Source organism: Pogona vitticeps, chromosome 2 (genome assembly GCF_051106095.1).
Source record: "Pogona vitticeps strain Pit_001003342236 chromosome 2, PviZW2.1, whole genome shotgun sequence".
Taxonomy (NCBI): domain Eukaryota; kingdom Metazoa; phylum Chordata; class Lepidosauria; order Squamata; family Agamidae; genus Pogona; species Pogona vitticeps.
Window position 1 is genome coordinate 64,677,371 of NC_135784.1, and position 14,787 is coordinate 64,692,157.

The following is a 14,787-nucleotide window of genomic DNA, read 5'->3' on the forward strand; positions in this document are numbered from 1 at the left end:
TAGAGCGAATTCATCGCTCTACAGTGTGCTCGTTGTGCGAGGCACCACTGTATTCAATTGTATTTTAATTGGCATATAATTTAATTGCTTTAAATCTTTAATGTATTATGTTTTTAATTCTGTTCCTTTTAATATTGTGAGCTGTCTTGAGTCCCCTTAACAGGAGAAAGGCGGCATATAAATAAAACTAACAGCAACAAAAGTAGCAGTAGTAGTAGTAGTAGTAGTAGTAGTAGTAGCAGTAGCAGCAGCAGCAGCAACAGTAGCAGTAGCAGTAGCAGTAGTAGTAAAAGAAAGTTAATATTTTCCAGCCTCTTCCAACAACTTCATGCTGTGAATCATAGCATAATGGGACCTGTAGTCCAAACACATCTGGAGGGTGCTTGAAAAAGGAGTTTACACTGAGGTGCTGTGGTAACAGGGGAGCCAGTTCCATGTGACCGACAAAAGAAACACTGAAAGCTCTGGTTCACCCCCAGTTCTAGTGAACCATAAATAAATTCTACAACTGCCCCAGAGTCCCTTCTTTCATCCATCATCTATCAAATTGCCTCAGAAATTTTTCATCCTATAGCATCATGAGAGCTGCTGTCAACAGCCAATCAGAAGATGTATAGGCAGGCTTTCCCAACAGATAATCCCTGACGATTTTTCTTTTATATTCTTTGATTTCCATTTTTGTCTATTTGTAATGTTTTTAATAATTTTATTGTTGCTCCGATTGTAAGCCGCCTAGAGTGGTCTAGTATGACCAGATAGGCGGGATAGAAATAAAATAAATAAATAAATAAATAAAGATGCAGAAGGTAGAAACGGGAATTTAGAATCTGTAAAGGGGCCTAGAAACCAATAAGGAGTGCTCTTTCGGTTTTGTTTGTCCCTTGTGGTTGGGGTTACTGTGTGCTGAGCTCCTTGTGTCCTCCATCTTGGATTGCTTTTGCTGCTTGCCTGCTAGTGCCTACATCTTGGATCCTTTCCTTTTTTCCCTTGATTTTACCTCGTGGCCCACAACATATTTTTTAATTAATTTTGAGGCTATGCTGGCATGCCTTATCAAGACCACTGGGTATGGTCATCCTTTTCTTTCTTGGATTAATTTTGCCGCTGCCGCTGCCCGCTGTTACCTGCTGAATTCAAAGAAAAGAAGAAAAGGCAGTCACATGGTATGAGGGAAATTTCCCCCTATTCTAGTAATTTTACTATGAGGGGGGGATTTGATTGTGTTTGCTTGTTTTTCTTAGTTCTGAGGAGAGGGGAATATGTGTGTGTTAATTTTACTATTCCCCTCTGCCACCTGCCAGCTTTTTTGAGGGGGTGCTTTTTTTTTTATAGATTTTTAAAAATTATTGTTTGGTTAATTTGCTGTGTATCGATACTGGTGAAGGTATATCTTTTGAGTGTGGGGGTTTTTGGATTATTTTCCTTGTTTGTGTGAGGACAGTGGGTGGACTTTATGACTGTGCCAAGGTGCCACTGGGCTGTGTAAGTAGTTGTTCTGGTCAGCTGGGCAGAGCTGAGGCATTTCTTTCTTGCTCTCTGTTGTTTGTGTGTGTGTGTGTGTGTGTGCTTCAGGCAGGCATTGTCGGGTGGGCTGACTGCTTCCTTGCTTTTTAAAAATTATGTTGTACACTAATTGTGCAGGGTGGGTTGCACTATGCTCATACTGCTGTTTTGAATATAAATTAGCGCCTCCATAGGCCTTGTGATTATATTTATTTCTCATACACTGTTGCCTTTTTTTTTTCTGCTTTCTCTGTTGCCTTGCCTCTGCTTTTTTGGAATAATTTTAAAGTTCTTTAAAAATTTATTATTATCCTTTGGGCTTTGGGATGCCAGAAAACAGAATGAGGAAACACAAAAGTAATGATATATGAAAAATATTAAAACAAAAGTAGTAAGAACCTGAAATAAAAGAAAGACATTTTACACAATGCACATCTCTTGTAAATTCCACTGATGCATAATATGGCATTAATATACGTATTCAGTTTCCTTGCTCCTTGCAAATAGCAGCCAAAGAATGAGAAAGGGAGAGCATGGGAATGCTGAGTGCATCCAATGGAATATATAGATAAGTTTTATTTATTGTTACTAGATATGCTTGAAGGCTACCCTAAAGATTGTAGTTGCTCAGCACCTCAAGTTTATGCACTTAAAATCTACATAGTAAGCAAAACATTGCTTTCCTTGAAGACACTCTTAATCTCAGCCACCAGAGAGCCTGCACTCATTTCCAAACACACACAGGTCTTTTTTTTTTTTTTATCCCTGCTGACAATTGGACATCTTATCTTTGGGTCATCTGTCTTCTTGGAGGGTAAAAAACAAAGCACAACTGTTCATTCTTTGGCAGTTTTCTGCAGGGAATCATGTACAAATGCAGGCACAGATTTCAGTCCCCAGTTTGTGTTTTTTTAGAGTGATCAATAGCTGTTATGATTACAGAGATACATTTAAAAGTATGCCAGCACAATCAGAGAAAGACTGTTGTGTGTTGACAAAGGACGCACTTTTCAGGAATACCAATCTTTGGGGCTGTCTTCAAGCAGAGCTGTCAATAAATAAACTACATTGGTTGTTGTGGTTTTTTTGGGCTGTTTGGCCATGTTCTGGGACACAGCCAAACAGCCTGGAAAACCCACAACAACCATCAGATCCCGGCCGTGAAAGCCTTTGAGAACACATTTAACTACATTCTCCACTGGATGCACTCAGCATTCCCATTTGCTTCCCTTTTTCCCTCTCATTCCTTGGCTGCTTCTTGCAAGGAATAAGGAAATTCTAACTACAGTGGTGCCTCGCTAGACAATTACCTCGCAAAATGGTTAATTTGCAAGACGATGGGTTTTTGCGATCGCTATAGCACTTTGCAAAACGGTTTTCCCTATGGGCGATTTTCACAAGACTGTTTTATTTCGGGACCGTTTTTTGCAAGACGATTTTGACAGCTGGGTCCGTGCTTCGCAAAACGGTTTCTCTATGGGCAATTTTTGCAAGGACGATTTTTCCCCATTGGAAGACATTAAATGGATTTCAGTGCATTCCAATGGGGAACTGCATTTTGCAAGACGATGTTTTCACAAGACAGCGATTTTTGCGAAACGAATTAACATCGTCTTGCGAGGCACCACTGTATCTTGATGCCATATTGCATACTTGTACTACCACATGCAAACAGGAAATAAGTTTCTGGTTGTTGTGGGTTTTTAGGGCTTCTTGGCCGTGTTCTGAAAGTGGTTCTTCCTAACGTTTCGCCAGTCTCTGTGGCCGGCATCTTCAGAGGACAGCAAATAAGTTTCTGTTATACAGAGTGGGCTTCAGGAACTGACTAACAGCAGCAGTGTTGAGTCACCTTAAAATAAGCCATGTGAGGCTTATAACCAAGATAAGCTTTGACACCTCATCAATTAGGTACACGCAAGACACAGCAATTAAGGCAAACCTTTTGTGAACAGTAAAAGGATTCTGGCCTGTTTTACTTAAAATTACTTGCTGATTTGTATGTAGGGATGCATAACTGGAAATGAGTGTTACAGTGCATGTCACCTGAGTGCAAAAACTGTGTGCAACAACTGTGCCCAGCTCAGGCTGGAATGGGTAAACCCCATCCCACAAACACACATTTTCACTTACTTAGGCCTTATTTCCTGCCCCCCATGCTTTCTCAGGTAGTGGGGTAGTCCTTCAAGAGGCCCCCTCCTACAAAACATAAAGGGCCACAAGGCCAATCTCTCCAGAACACACTGCAGCCGCTTCTTCTCAGAAAGTCCTGGGGGGGGGGGAGGGAAATAAGGCCTAGAAGAAACTCTAGCCTTTCTCCGAATGATGTAAGCTTGTACGCACACTTGTGGTGGACAAACACTATCAGCAAAGCAGTAGTGTGTGAATAATCTCCAGTCTAATTAGGAATTATCTGACTAATTATGAGAGGGTGAGTTTTCTTTCTGGGAGGAGGAAAATTGTCTCTTTTTAAGGAATTCCCCCCCACACACACCAAATAGATTTGTGCTCATGCACCTTAGCTGTTCCAAGACAGGGTGGCCAGATGGAAAAGAGAAGAGGGCTCCTGCATTTTCACTAGTGTTGCAGAACAAGATGGTTTAATGTTGAGGTATTCATCTGAAATTTTATTTTCTGGATAGCTTAGAGAGTCAGGTTTTTGGCTGTAGAGCCGGAGGTCAGTTCAGTTCCCCACTGTGCTTCCTAGGAGAAAAGCCAACCCGTGTAGCCCTAGGTAAGCTGTATGGCCCAGGGTGCCCCTAGTAGAAAGCAATAATAAACTATTTCTGAATATTCTATACCTAGGAAATTCTGGAAGGGGTCACCATAAGTCAAAATCAACTCGATAGGGTAAAATTGTTAATTATTACAGATCTATTGAAGGTATATAAAGGGGACCTTGTCATCTTTTTCATCTGACCAGCCTGCTCCCAACACAAGCCATGAAACTGCCCCGTCCCCCGAACCAAACCTACTTGGGAACATGAGTGGGTTTCAGACCTGAAAAGGAACTACTGCCTCTTAAAACACCTAGAAAGAAGAACTAGAGCTTCAGGAAGGTTCATTTTTCAGATAACAGCCTCCAGAATCCTTCAGACAGTGTAGTCAGTGGAGGACTCTGGGAATTATAGTCTAAAAACAAAACAAAAAAAACAACCTTTCAAAACTCCACAAGAAGTAAATTTATATAATTGATCTACACAAAGAAATAACTCATTGAAGAGAAACATGTTGAATCAAGTAGTCCGGGCATATACATCAACTTCTCAGAAATCCAGGAGTGAAAGGGGAAATTTTGTGTATGTGAAGTGCCAGTTTGTGCTCAGGTATCTGCCACCATGGAGAAGAAAGTTTGTGGAAAAGAGAAGACCATTATGAGCTGAGTGTGCATATTCTGAACTGGGTGATTAGGAACCTTAGCAACCTTGTTATTCTTAATATATGTAGATTGGATTGCTTTCCAAACCAGTTTCCTCTGTATGATCAGAATCTAACACGTTCCCAGTGTTTAGAGAAAGCATGGTGGGTGGCAAACGCTTTGAATAATCAAGAGGGAAACCAACAACTCCTGATTCAGAGAAGACTGACAATCTTCGGTTTCAAAAGAAACATAATAGCCTTTTAACATTCTGGATGATTGATGGGGAAGCAAGCTTCCTTCTTTAAAGGTTACCGAATTGCGGGTTTATGGAATATTTGCTGTGCGTGGATTTGGCAGATAGAAGGGGCTGTCTAATGAAAACAGGGGGAAGAGACTCACCGTGTTCAGACATCAATTGTTCATGATCAAGAGAGGCATTATTTTTGAAAGTAAAATGACATTACAACGTATTGTGAGATGTAATTATTCCCCAACCCTTTCAGAACCAAAGTTGTTCCAAGAATCTCATTTTGTAGATTTTAGCATAATTACTGTGTTGGCGTGATTACTGATCCTGCAGTTTGTGATAGGACACTGCTCAGATTGAGTGCAAAGGGTGGATGGAAAAATATGATGAAGTGTGTATAAAGTACAGCCTGAAAGGCTCTTCCATTAAACACATGCAAATATAGCTGCCATGGTAGTTCAAGAATGAATCCAGCCATGATTGTATGAAACCAACACATGTGCCGTTTGCTCTTTCTTCAGCTCCTGTCAGCATCTTCACCTCCTGTATACTCTTTTCCACTGCTGCCTCTACCCCTTTCTTCACTTACCACCCATCCACAGCCACCCAGGCTTCATTGCCTCTCACTTTATGACATGCTCTATATTGGGGAGTCATCTCCAGAGAATGATACTGAGGACAACCAGCCTAATAGGAGGGAGATCTGGGTTGGAGAAGAGCTTAAGATAATGCTTCTAAAAAAGTTACAAGTTAATGGCTGAAATTCAGTATTAAGTCACTACTAGAGTAGACCCACTGAATCAATGGAACTCATATAGGTGTTGACTCACCAGGATCCCACGGCTTCAATGGGCCTAGTCTAGTAGAGACTTATTCCTGGATTTCAGCCACTGTATGGCGCATTTGAGCAGCCTGCCTTTAAAAATAATTTGGCAGCTATGTTGCTAAAATATGGGTCTGTTTAGTGAATATACAATATATGTTATACTAGCTCTAGAGTGGAAAGAGCTTTATGGGTACTAATTAATCACAAGGCCATTTGATATCATTGCCACTTTTAGTCCACACATTCCACACTTTTGCGCCTCAATCTTTTGCAGACCTGTTGACACCTCCTGTGCCAGCCCATCTGAGACAAACAATACCATTCTGCAGATTTCAGGAAGCAAATGAATTGTGAGGTTCTGGCGTGTCAAATAAACCCAGATGTGTGGACTCAGCCCCCTTCACCTTTTAACGCAAGGTGGAAGATGTGAGAAAATGCCCTCAGCAGCAGCCGCGTGCCCCCAACACTGTAACAGCACAGAACACAAGAGAATTAGCAGAGCATTATTAAAGGGCCTGCAGGGATATGCCTCTTTCCCTCCCAACCCAATATTATTATATGTGGCGAAGAACGATAACAAAATATGATAGACTGTGCAAAACCTGATCGTGTCCGTGACAGCATTTCCTTTTAAAACTAGTGACAAAGAGTCCTGGGCCAAACATTACCTTTGGCAATGATGCATATTTTATAGGCAATTTGAAATGCGTGAACCACTTAGATCAGAGTAGTGTCACCAGAAACTCCTCAGAACATTGGGAAGGATTAACAGCATCAGGTACATGCAAATCTACATGCTGATTGGAGAATTCTGGGAGTTTTAGTCCAAAAAGGTAAATGTTTCCAAATTATGAACAAGGTACTTGTCCTTCAGAAGGGAGCTGCAAAATGTTGATGTTTGCTACTGAAAAATCCCAACCCCTTCAAGAAGACCTGAGGGAGATCTTAATGAGCAGATAGACTGGGGCTTGAAAGACCAATGGTAACAGTTTGAATGGGGTCAAGAAATCAGTTAGGATGGAGTCAGCTAATGTAGTTATAAAAATGGACACAATCCTATGTGTGCTCCAGGCGACAGGTTCCACTCTACAAGCCAGCAGCTGCATTCTCAGTGGCAATGAATACATTCTGTAGGATCATAGAGAATCCAACAGGACTGCCATCTCCACCCGTTTCCTGTCGTGTGCAACAAGGAGGAAACATGGATGAAAAGACATTCCTTATGGTATTGCTGTGCAAAGCATTCAGGCATTTGGCATTCCAGGGCTTTTGTGAGCTAATATCTGAACAGAAGCTTGTCTCCTGCCATATGCAGCTGGGCTAGTGTGGCTTTCAGCTGTCCTAATAGACAATATTTCCTAGCTCCAAGACAACTGACAAAAAGAAGGGGAGTCTCTACCCAAATGATAAGTACCTTTGCTTTTAGGTGCCTGTCAATTGACAGAGGTAAGTGCCCTTCGCACAGGGGCTCAGGTATTTAAAGACATAATTTCTTTCTGCTTAGGGAAGGCTTAAAAGAAGGAAGAAGGACATGGGATGAGGACTTAGCACGAGGGGTTTTCTTCCTATCTTCTCTATTTGATCGTTGCAGTGTTGTCACTTCCAGTACTGTATATCCCCCAGTCTGTCTCTTGCGCAAACAATAATGAGCGAGATGGTAATCCTGTGCTTATGGGAGCTCTCTGGCAATATTCCACCCAAGAAAAGGTGGGGACACTGCTTTGCCTGCTTGGCACATACCCATAGGGGAACTGGGTGCAGCACTTAGCAAAAGGTACAAACTGTACTAAACACCAGCTTCACAATTAGAAAATAGAGGCCCTATAAGAGAAAAAGGATGCTTGTTTATCCTAGCTCAGGATTTCTCTACATATTGTAAATAAGCTTGCTTTTGCTTGGTGGTTGGTCCTGAGGAGGAGCGTTTCCAACTTGGCTGTGTAACAATAGACATGGCAGCTTTGAAGAAATGCATCTTTGAAGGAGGGGCAGCGTTTTGTCTCTTTCTAATTATTAAAGGGCCTGCAGGGATATAGTTGCCCCTGTAGTTTGGCCATGAGCTTGGGACTCTGAAAGTGACTTTCCTTTTTAAAGTTTGAAAGTGTAAGGGTTATGATGACTGAAGAATGAGAAACTTGAGTCTTGAGTCAGCTTTGCCTTGATCGTGAGAGTGGATTTTTCAGGGATTCCCTGATGCCTCCTCATCACGGCAGTCCTTTTTTCAAGTAATGGTTTCCCCCTTTTTCTCCTATCTCTGGCCCCTCCAGGCAACCTAGATTTTGGAATCAGAAAAAGATATCTGCCTTGGATCTCAGTTCTGATAAGAAAGAGGGACCATTAATAATATATCTATGCATATCTATTTGTATATCTAGCACTTACAACAAATACTGTATCCAATTATTTTACTTTTGTTTCCATTACTATTATTACCCTCCGTCAGTGACACAAGAATGGGACTGCAAAATGTTCAACTTGTAGGCCATCTCTGGAATGATTAGCTGTCTGCCAGGTAGAGTTGGCTGTTACAGTTCCATTCCTGTGTTAATAATGCATTTTCATGTGTTTGTATCCTCACCTGGCCATGAGCCCAGGTATATATTTTGCCAATATGCCTAAATATACTACCTCTTTGGGAAAAATTGATCAGTGGCATTTCCAGAGTTTTCACTTAGGAAGATTCCTACTCTCTATATACTCATCCTCTGCTGTTCCTTCTCTTGTTCCGTTCCCATTTTGCCCATCTATCTGCTCGGCTACATTTTTATTATTCTGACATGTTAGAGTTCCTTACAGTTCACTGGGGCCATCCAGTGTTAACTGAGTCAGTTTCACTGCATGGTCTTAGGACAGTCATACACACCTATCCTCTCTAATCCATCATGTGATTTCTTTCTCATGGTATACGGAACTTCTGTATTGTCTTTGAGGCATTGCTTGCGGTTGCATCCAAGCTTAGTTCTGACAGTTTAGACAGCATGACAATGAGTGATTTCTTCCTGAGAGAACATTCTGTGAAGAGACTGTGAACCGCAGTTCCCACAGGTCCCCCTTCTCTCTTAAAAACATGAAAACAAACCTTTTATGAAAACTAGATTTTACGAAGTTTTGCTTTCAGGTACACTCTCTTTTTCTCTCCCCTTCAGCCAAAAACATTTTGCTACCTGAATAGAAAATGGCACCACACCTCCTGCACAACTCAAGATGTTTAGGACTCCAGAATAGATACTCTTTTTTTGGTACATGGAGCAGAAAATGGAATAAGCATTTTCCACCATCCCTGGTAGTAAGAAGGCAGTCATAATGAGGCAAATAACTAACAATTTGCTGCTGTTTTATCACATTCAAAATCTGCTAGTGAGTACATGTTTTCCCATCTCAGCAGCTGCATCACATTAGCAAAACTGCATACAGTATTCCAAATTCCAGTGGCAAAACCAAACAGCCTCCGTATTTAATCCCACTGATTTCAATAAAGTGGAATTTAAATGACTGGTATAAGAGGAAGCTGGACAGTGAAGAAGGCTGACAGGACAAAAAATTCATTTGAAATATGGTTCTGGAGGAGGGTTTTGTCGATACCCTGGACTGCGAGAAAAATGAACAAGTGAGCCTTAGATCAAAGCAAGCCCAAACTTTCTCTGGAGATAAAAATGATGAAACTGAGGCTCTCGTACTTTGCACACATCCTGAGAAGACAGGCTTCTCTAGAAAAGACAATATAACAGCAGGAAAAGAATATCAAATAACAGATGGACTGACTCCCTAAAGGGACCACAGGCTGGGGTTTACAAGAGTTGGGCAGGGTTGTTGAAGACCAGACATATTGGAGGTTGCACATTAATAGAGTTGCCATAAATTGAATGTGATTTGATGGCATGTAATAACATAAGGGGGGACGTGGTGGCGCTGCGGGCTAAACTGCAGAAGCCTGTGCTGAAGGGTTAGAAGACCAAGCAGTCGTAAGATCGAATCCACGCGACAGAGTGAGCGGCCGTCGCTTGTCCCAGCTCCCGCCAACCTAGCGGTTTGAAAGCATGCAAATGCAAGTAGATAAATAGGGATCACCTCAGTGGGAAGGTAACAGCGTTCTGTGTCTAAGTCGCACTGGCCATGTGACCACGGAAGACTGTCTTCGGACAAAACGCTGGCTCTATGGCTTGGAAACAGGGATGAGCACCGCCCCCTAGAGTCAAACACGACTGGACAAAAATTGTCAAGGGGAACCTTTACCTTTACCTAACAACATAAGGAGGACAGATCCTGAAGCTGAGGCTCCAATACTTTGGCCATCTCATAAAAAGAGAGAGCCATCACCATCATGGGTTTGACTTTTGGCTATTGGCAACTGAAAGAATACAGTAGGCAGTGAACGGATCTCAACAGTAAGATCATGTGAAGAGCCATGAAAGTTATACTGCATCAGAGCAAAGGTTCACTTAGTCTGACTGTCTGTTCCCACAGTGGTCAATCAGTTTCTTTGTTCGGTTAACTAATATCCTGCCTTTCTCCCAATAAAGGGTCTCAGAGTCCTTGCTTATGGGGACCAGGACAAATGTAGCTGCAACCTCCATTTCACATTCTCCAGTAACTGATACACAGAGGCATACAACATAGCAGCCTAGACTAGCAGCCATCACTGGCCTTAACCTCCATAAATTTATCCAGTCACCTTGTCAAACCATTCAAGTTGGCAGCCATCACAACATCTTGTGAAGTCCACAGTTCCAATGTACATTTTATGCAGAATAATTTCATTTCCTTTGTCTTCAAGCTTCCACTATTCATTTCTAGTAATTACTGAGGGTTGATGGCTTCTCTTTGTCCATTTTCAGCACACCATGCACAATTTTATATACCTTTCCCTGAGGAATCATTAGAATTGGGGTCCAGAAGAGTAACATCTCCAAGCTCTGGGAGGAGAGATTCTTGAAGGAAAGAGAGATATCAATATCACTACTAAGTTGGTAATAAATATCAGTCACTTACAGCTTGGGTTCTCATAATAGGCTCTGTATGAAGCCATATTTGAAAAGAGTATGGAAACTTTAATAGGTTGAGAATGTAGCAGCTAGGCATGTTTCTTGGATTTTCAGTGTAGGCTGGTTTTTTGCTAAATGCATTGACACCCAGTTTGTTTCCAGGATTAGTTCAAGGGACTAGTTTTGATTTCAACATTTTATGTGGAGTAAGATCAATCCATTCCATGAGTCACTTCCCTTATGATCCAGCACAAGGCTTTTTAAAAGACATTCTTGTGCTTTGGATAATAGGACAGCCAACCAACGGGAATGGGAAGAAGGTCATCTCAGCTGTGGTATCCAAGAGCAGTTCTACCTTTCAACCAGATTTCTGAGCAGGCTTATAAGATGCTTTTATTCCAGCAGCCTTTTTTAAAAAAACTGAGCCTTTGATATGGTTTGAATCAGCTGCTAATAGTATATTTTTATGATGTTGTTTGCTGCTATGTGTGTCAAATTCTCTTTAGTTTTCTTGGGATTTGTGGACTCAGTCCAAATGTTAGTCACAGCTAGAGCAAGTCCATTGAATCAAGGGGACTTACACAAGTGTTGACTTAGCACGCCCCATTTAATCAATAGATCAACTCTACCAATATGTCTAAGCCCTAAGTTTTTTTATTATTAGTTTCCTTAAGTTTAATTTTTTTTAAATCAAAGAATGGGTAAGGGACGTTTTCTGCAAATGCTGTAAGGAACATGAAAAACAAAGTACTGTACATTGTATGGACTTTTCTGTCTGCCTGTAAAGGCATGAGAATATGAGCTTTCACACCTAGAAGACAGCTGGCTCACACCTCTTTCCCAATCTCCTGTTCTTACATCCCTGCCCTGGATTACTTCAAAGAAGGCTTGAGATCAAGAAGACTTCAAACAGGTGCCTAACACTTCGGTTTATCTCTTTTATATATATCAAAGTGACCAAGTGGCTACATCCTTTGAATCAGGAAGTTGGCATGCTGCCTTGCTTGAGGATATGCAGATTTCAAAGCTGGAAAGAATTAAGAGCAATTATGTACTAGTCAGTCCAGGTGTCAATGGAGCATTCATACTGTAGGTACTAAGGGGAATTTGGAGTTGGAGTCTTTTGAAGTTTAGCATAATGAAGCAGTGCTCCATTTCCTGATTGTGCTGTTACTTATGAGTAGACCTCTGCACGTCAGGTAAGAACTTGTGCCCAGGGAACACAGAGGAGTGTCTCCTCAGTTTTTCTTCATCACTCTACTTAGGTATGAGAAAGATAGGCGAGTTTTTATATTTTCTGGTGTTCATGTTTTATATCCTGTACTTCTGTACCCACAGTTGTTTTGGATTCAAATTGTTTTTCTATATTTTTTAAATTTATCCTTTATTCATTTCTTCTTCTTAAATAAACTATGCAAACCCTTTCAAGTCAATGTCTGGATGGTGACTGAGATGTGTTGCAAAGTTTTGATTTCTAGTAAAATTCCTTTATGCTATACGGTAGAAATATACAGATCCACAGAGGATAAGAGCTTAAAGTTCCTCAGAGCTGTTGCCTGGCTCCGTTCCTTCTTGGAGGACCGTCCCTTCTTGGAGGACCGTCCCCAGAGAGTGCAGATTAGAGAGAGTTTCTCGGCCCCGTGGAGCCTCAATTCTGGGGTTCCGCAGGGCTCGATCATCTCTCCAATGCTATTTAACATCTATATGACGCCGCTGGGAGGGCTCATCAGGGGTTGTGGGGCTTCGTGTCATTAGTACGCTGATGATACTCAGCTCTACATCTCCAACAACAGTGGATGCTGTTTCGTCCCTTGAGCGCTTCCTGGGGGCTGTTCAGCAATGGATGTAGGTGAATGGACTGAGGGTGAATCTGGGCAAGAATGGAGGTCCTTCGGATGGATGTCCCAGACACCAGTGGTCTGGGAAACTCCCTTTCCTTTGTGGGGGGTGATTCTTACCACCAAGAGTATGGTTCACAGTTTGGGTATATATCTGGACGCAGCACTCATCATAGAGACCCAGGTGGCATCAGTGGTCTGTTCTGCCCATTTCCACCTTCGGTGGATTGCCCAGCTGTGTCCCTATCTTGATGTGGGGGCGCTCACCACTTCGGTCCATGCACTCGTAGTATCAAGATTAGACTACTGTAATGTGCTGTATGTGGGGCTGCCTTTGAGACAGACGCAGAAACTTCAGATGGTACAAAATGCGGCAGCCAGACTTCTTACAGGGTTGAAAACGTACCAACATATTTCCCCCTTGCTGGCCACCTTGCATTGGCTGCCCATTGTTTCCATGATTACATATAAAGCCCTAAATGGTTTAGGACCTCGATATCTGGCAGAGTGCCTTCTCCCACCCAGTTCTGCCAAAGTCACTGATTCCAGCCAGGCTGGGTGGCTGAGGGGCCCAACACCAAGGGAGGTCCAGAAGGAAAGAATGAGGAACAGGCCTTCTCAGCAGTGGCCCCGTGCTTTTGGAACAACTTGCCAGTGGAGATCCACCTGGCTCCCTCTCTGGGTGTTTTCAGAAATAATCTTAAAACCTGGCTATTTGGGCAGGCTTTCCCTCCTGCCGTATCTTAATTTCTTATACTTTTGCCACCATGGATCTATAATATATATGGTTTTGATTTTATTGTTTTTAAATTTGTAAACCGCCCAGAGTAGACTTTTGGTCTAGATGGGCGGGATAGAAATCAAATAAATAAATAAATAAATAAATAAATAAATAAATAAATAAATAAATAAATAAATAAATAAATAATAAATCACTCACTCACTCACTCACTCACTCACTCTGAGACATTTGTAGAAGAAAGAATAAACATTTCTTTACTTAAAATTACAGACTTATGTATGCTGCTTTCTTTACTGCATACATACTTAGCAACCAATTGAACAAAGCAACAGCAAACAAACAACTGAAACCAACAGACTAAAGAGAGGGAAAGAAACACTCAGCAGAGAGGTGGGGCTCTCTTTGAAATCAAAGACTGGAAGGAACGGTTGGTTATCACTGGATAGACAGACAATAACTAGAAAAGTCCTTACCAACTACACAAACCACAGACAGCATGCAAAGCTGCAAATAAAATTCAAACAGGCTGAAGATGGATTGTGGTTGGAAGGATCCCAGCCATTTCTTTCACCTACCTGCTCATTCCAGGATGCTCCCATTCAAGGAAAGCAGGAGGTGGCATGTCAGAGGGGTTACAGAAGGGCTTGAGAAATTTGGTGGGCTGCCTGGGAAGCTGTGTATGGTGAAGGTAAAGTCTCTGGCCTCCCCAGTAAAACCAGATTAGGCGATCTCTGACCCTCAATATGTTATTGCACTAAACTCCCATGATACTCTAGCCGCCTAGAGTGGTCATATTGACCAGATAGGCGGGATATAAATAGAATGAATGAATGAATGAATGAATGAATGAATGAATGAATGAATGAATGAATGAATGAATGAATGAATGAATGAATGAATGAATGAATGAATACATACATACATACATACATACATACATACATACATACATACATACATACATACATACATACATACATACATACTCACTCAGCTCTGGTTGCTGCCAAAGGACACATCTAAAGAGCCACATACAGTATTCCTCAGCCCTCAACTGAGAGATAAAAGATAACATGAAACTTCCTGACTGGCTGAAGAGAACCTTAGCTGGGTGGCAGAGGCAGTAATAGGAGCAAAGGTTTTGGTACTGGATAAAGCAGCTTTTAAATTATTATTTCAACAGGCAAAGCATGATGCTCAGATTTTGATGTAGCCTTGGCAAAGGCTACTGAGATGCACCATGACTCATGATAATGGCTCGAGGCAAAAGCAGAAATTAGCTTTTCATTCGAAA

At 41.7% G+C, this 14,787-nt stretch overlaps 1 long non-coding RNA gene across 1 annotated transcript in view; it reads left to right on the top strand.

Moving 5' to 3' along the window:
• The first annotated feature begins 253 nt into the window (after positions 1-253).
• The window catches only part of LOC144586691 (uncharacterized), a 102,379-nt gene continuing 87,845 nt past the window's right edge, over positions 254-14,787 (top strand). Inside the window, exon 1 of the long non-coding RNA XR_013541651.1 lies at positions 254-759. This is a non-coding gene — a long non-coding RNA (uncharacterized LOC144586691). The remainder of the gene's footprint in view (positions 760-14,787) is intronic.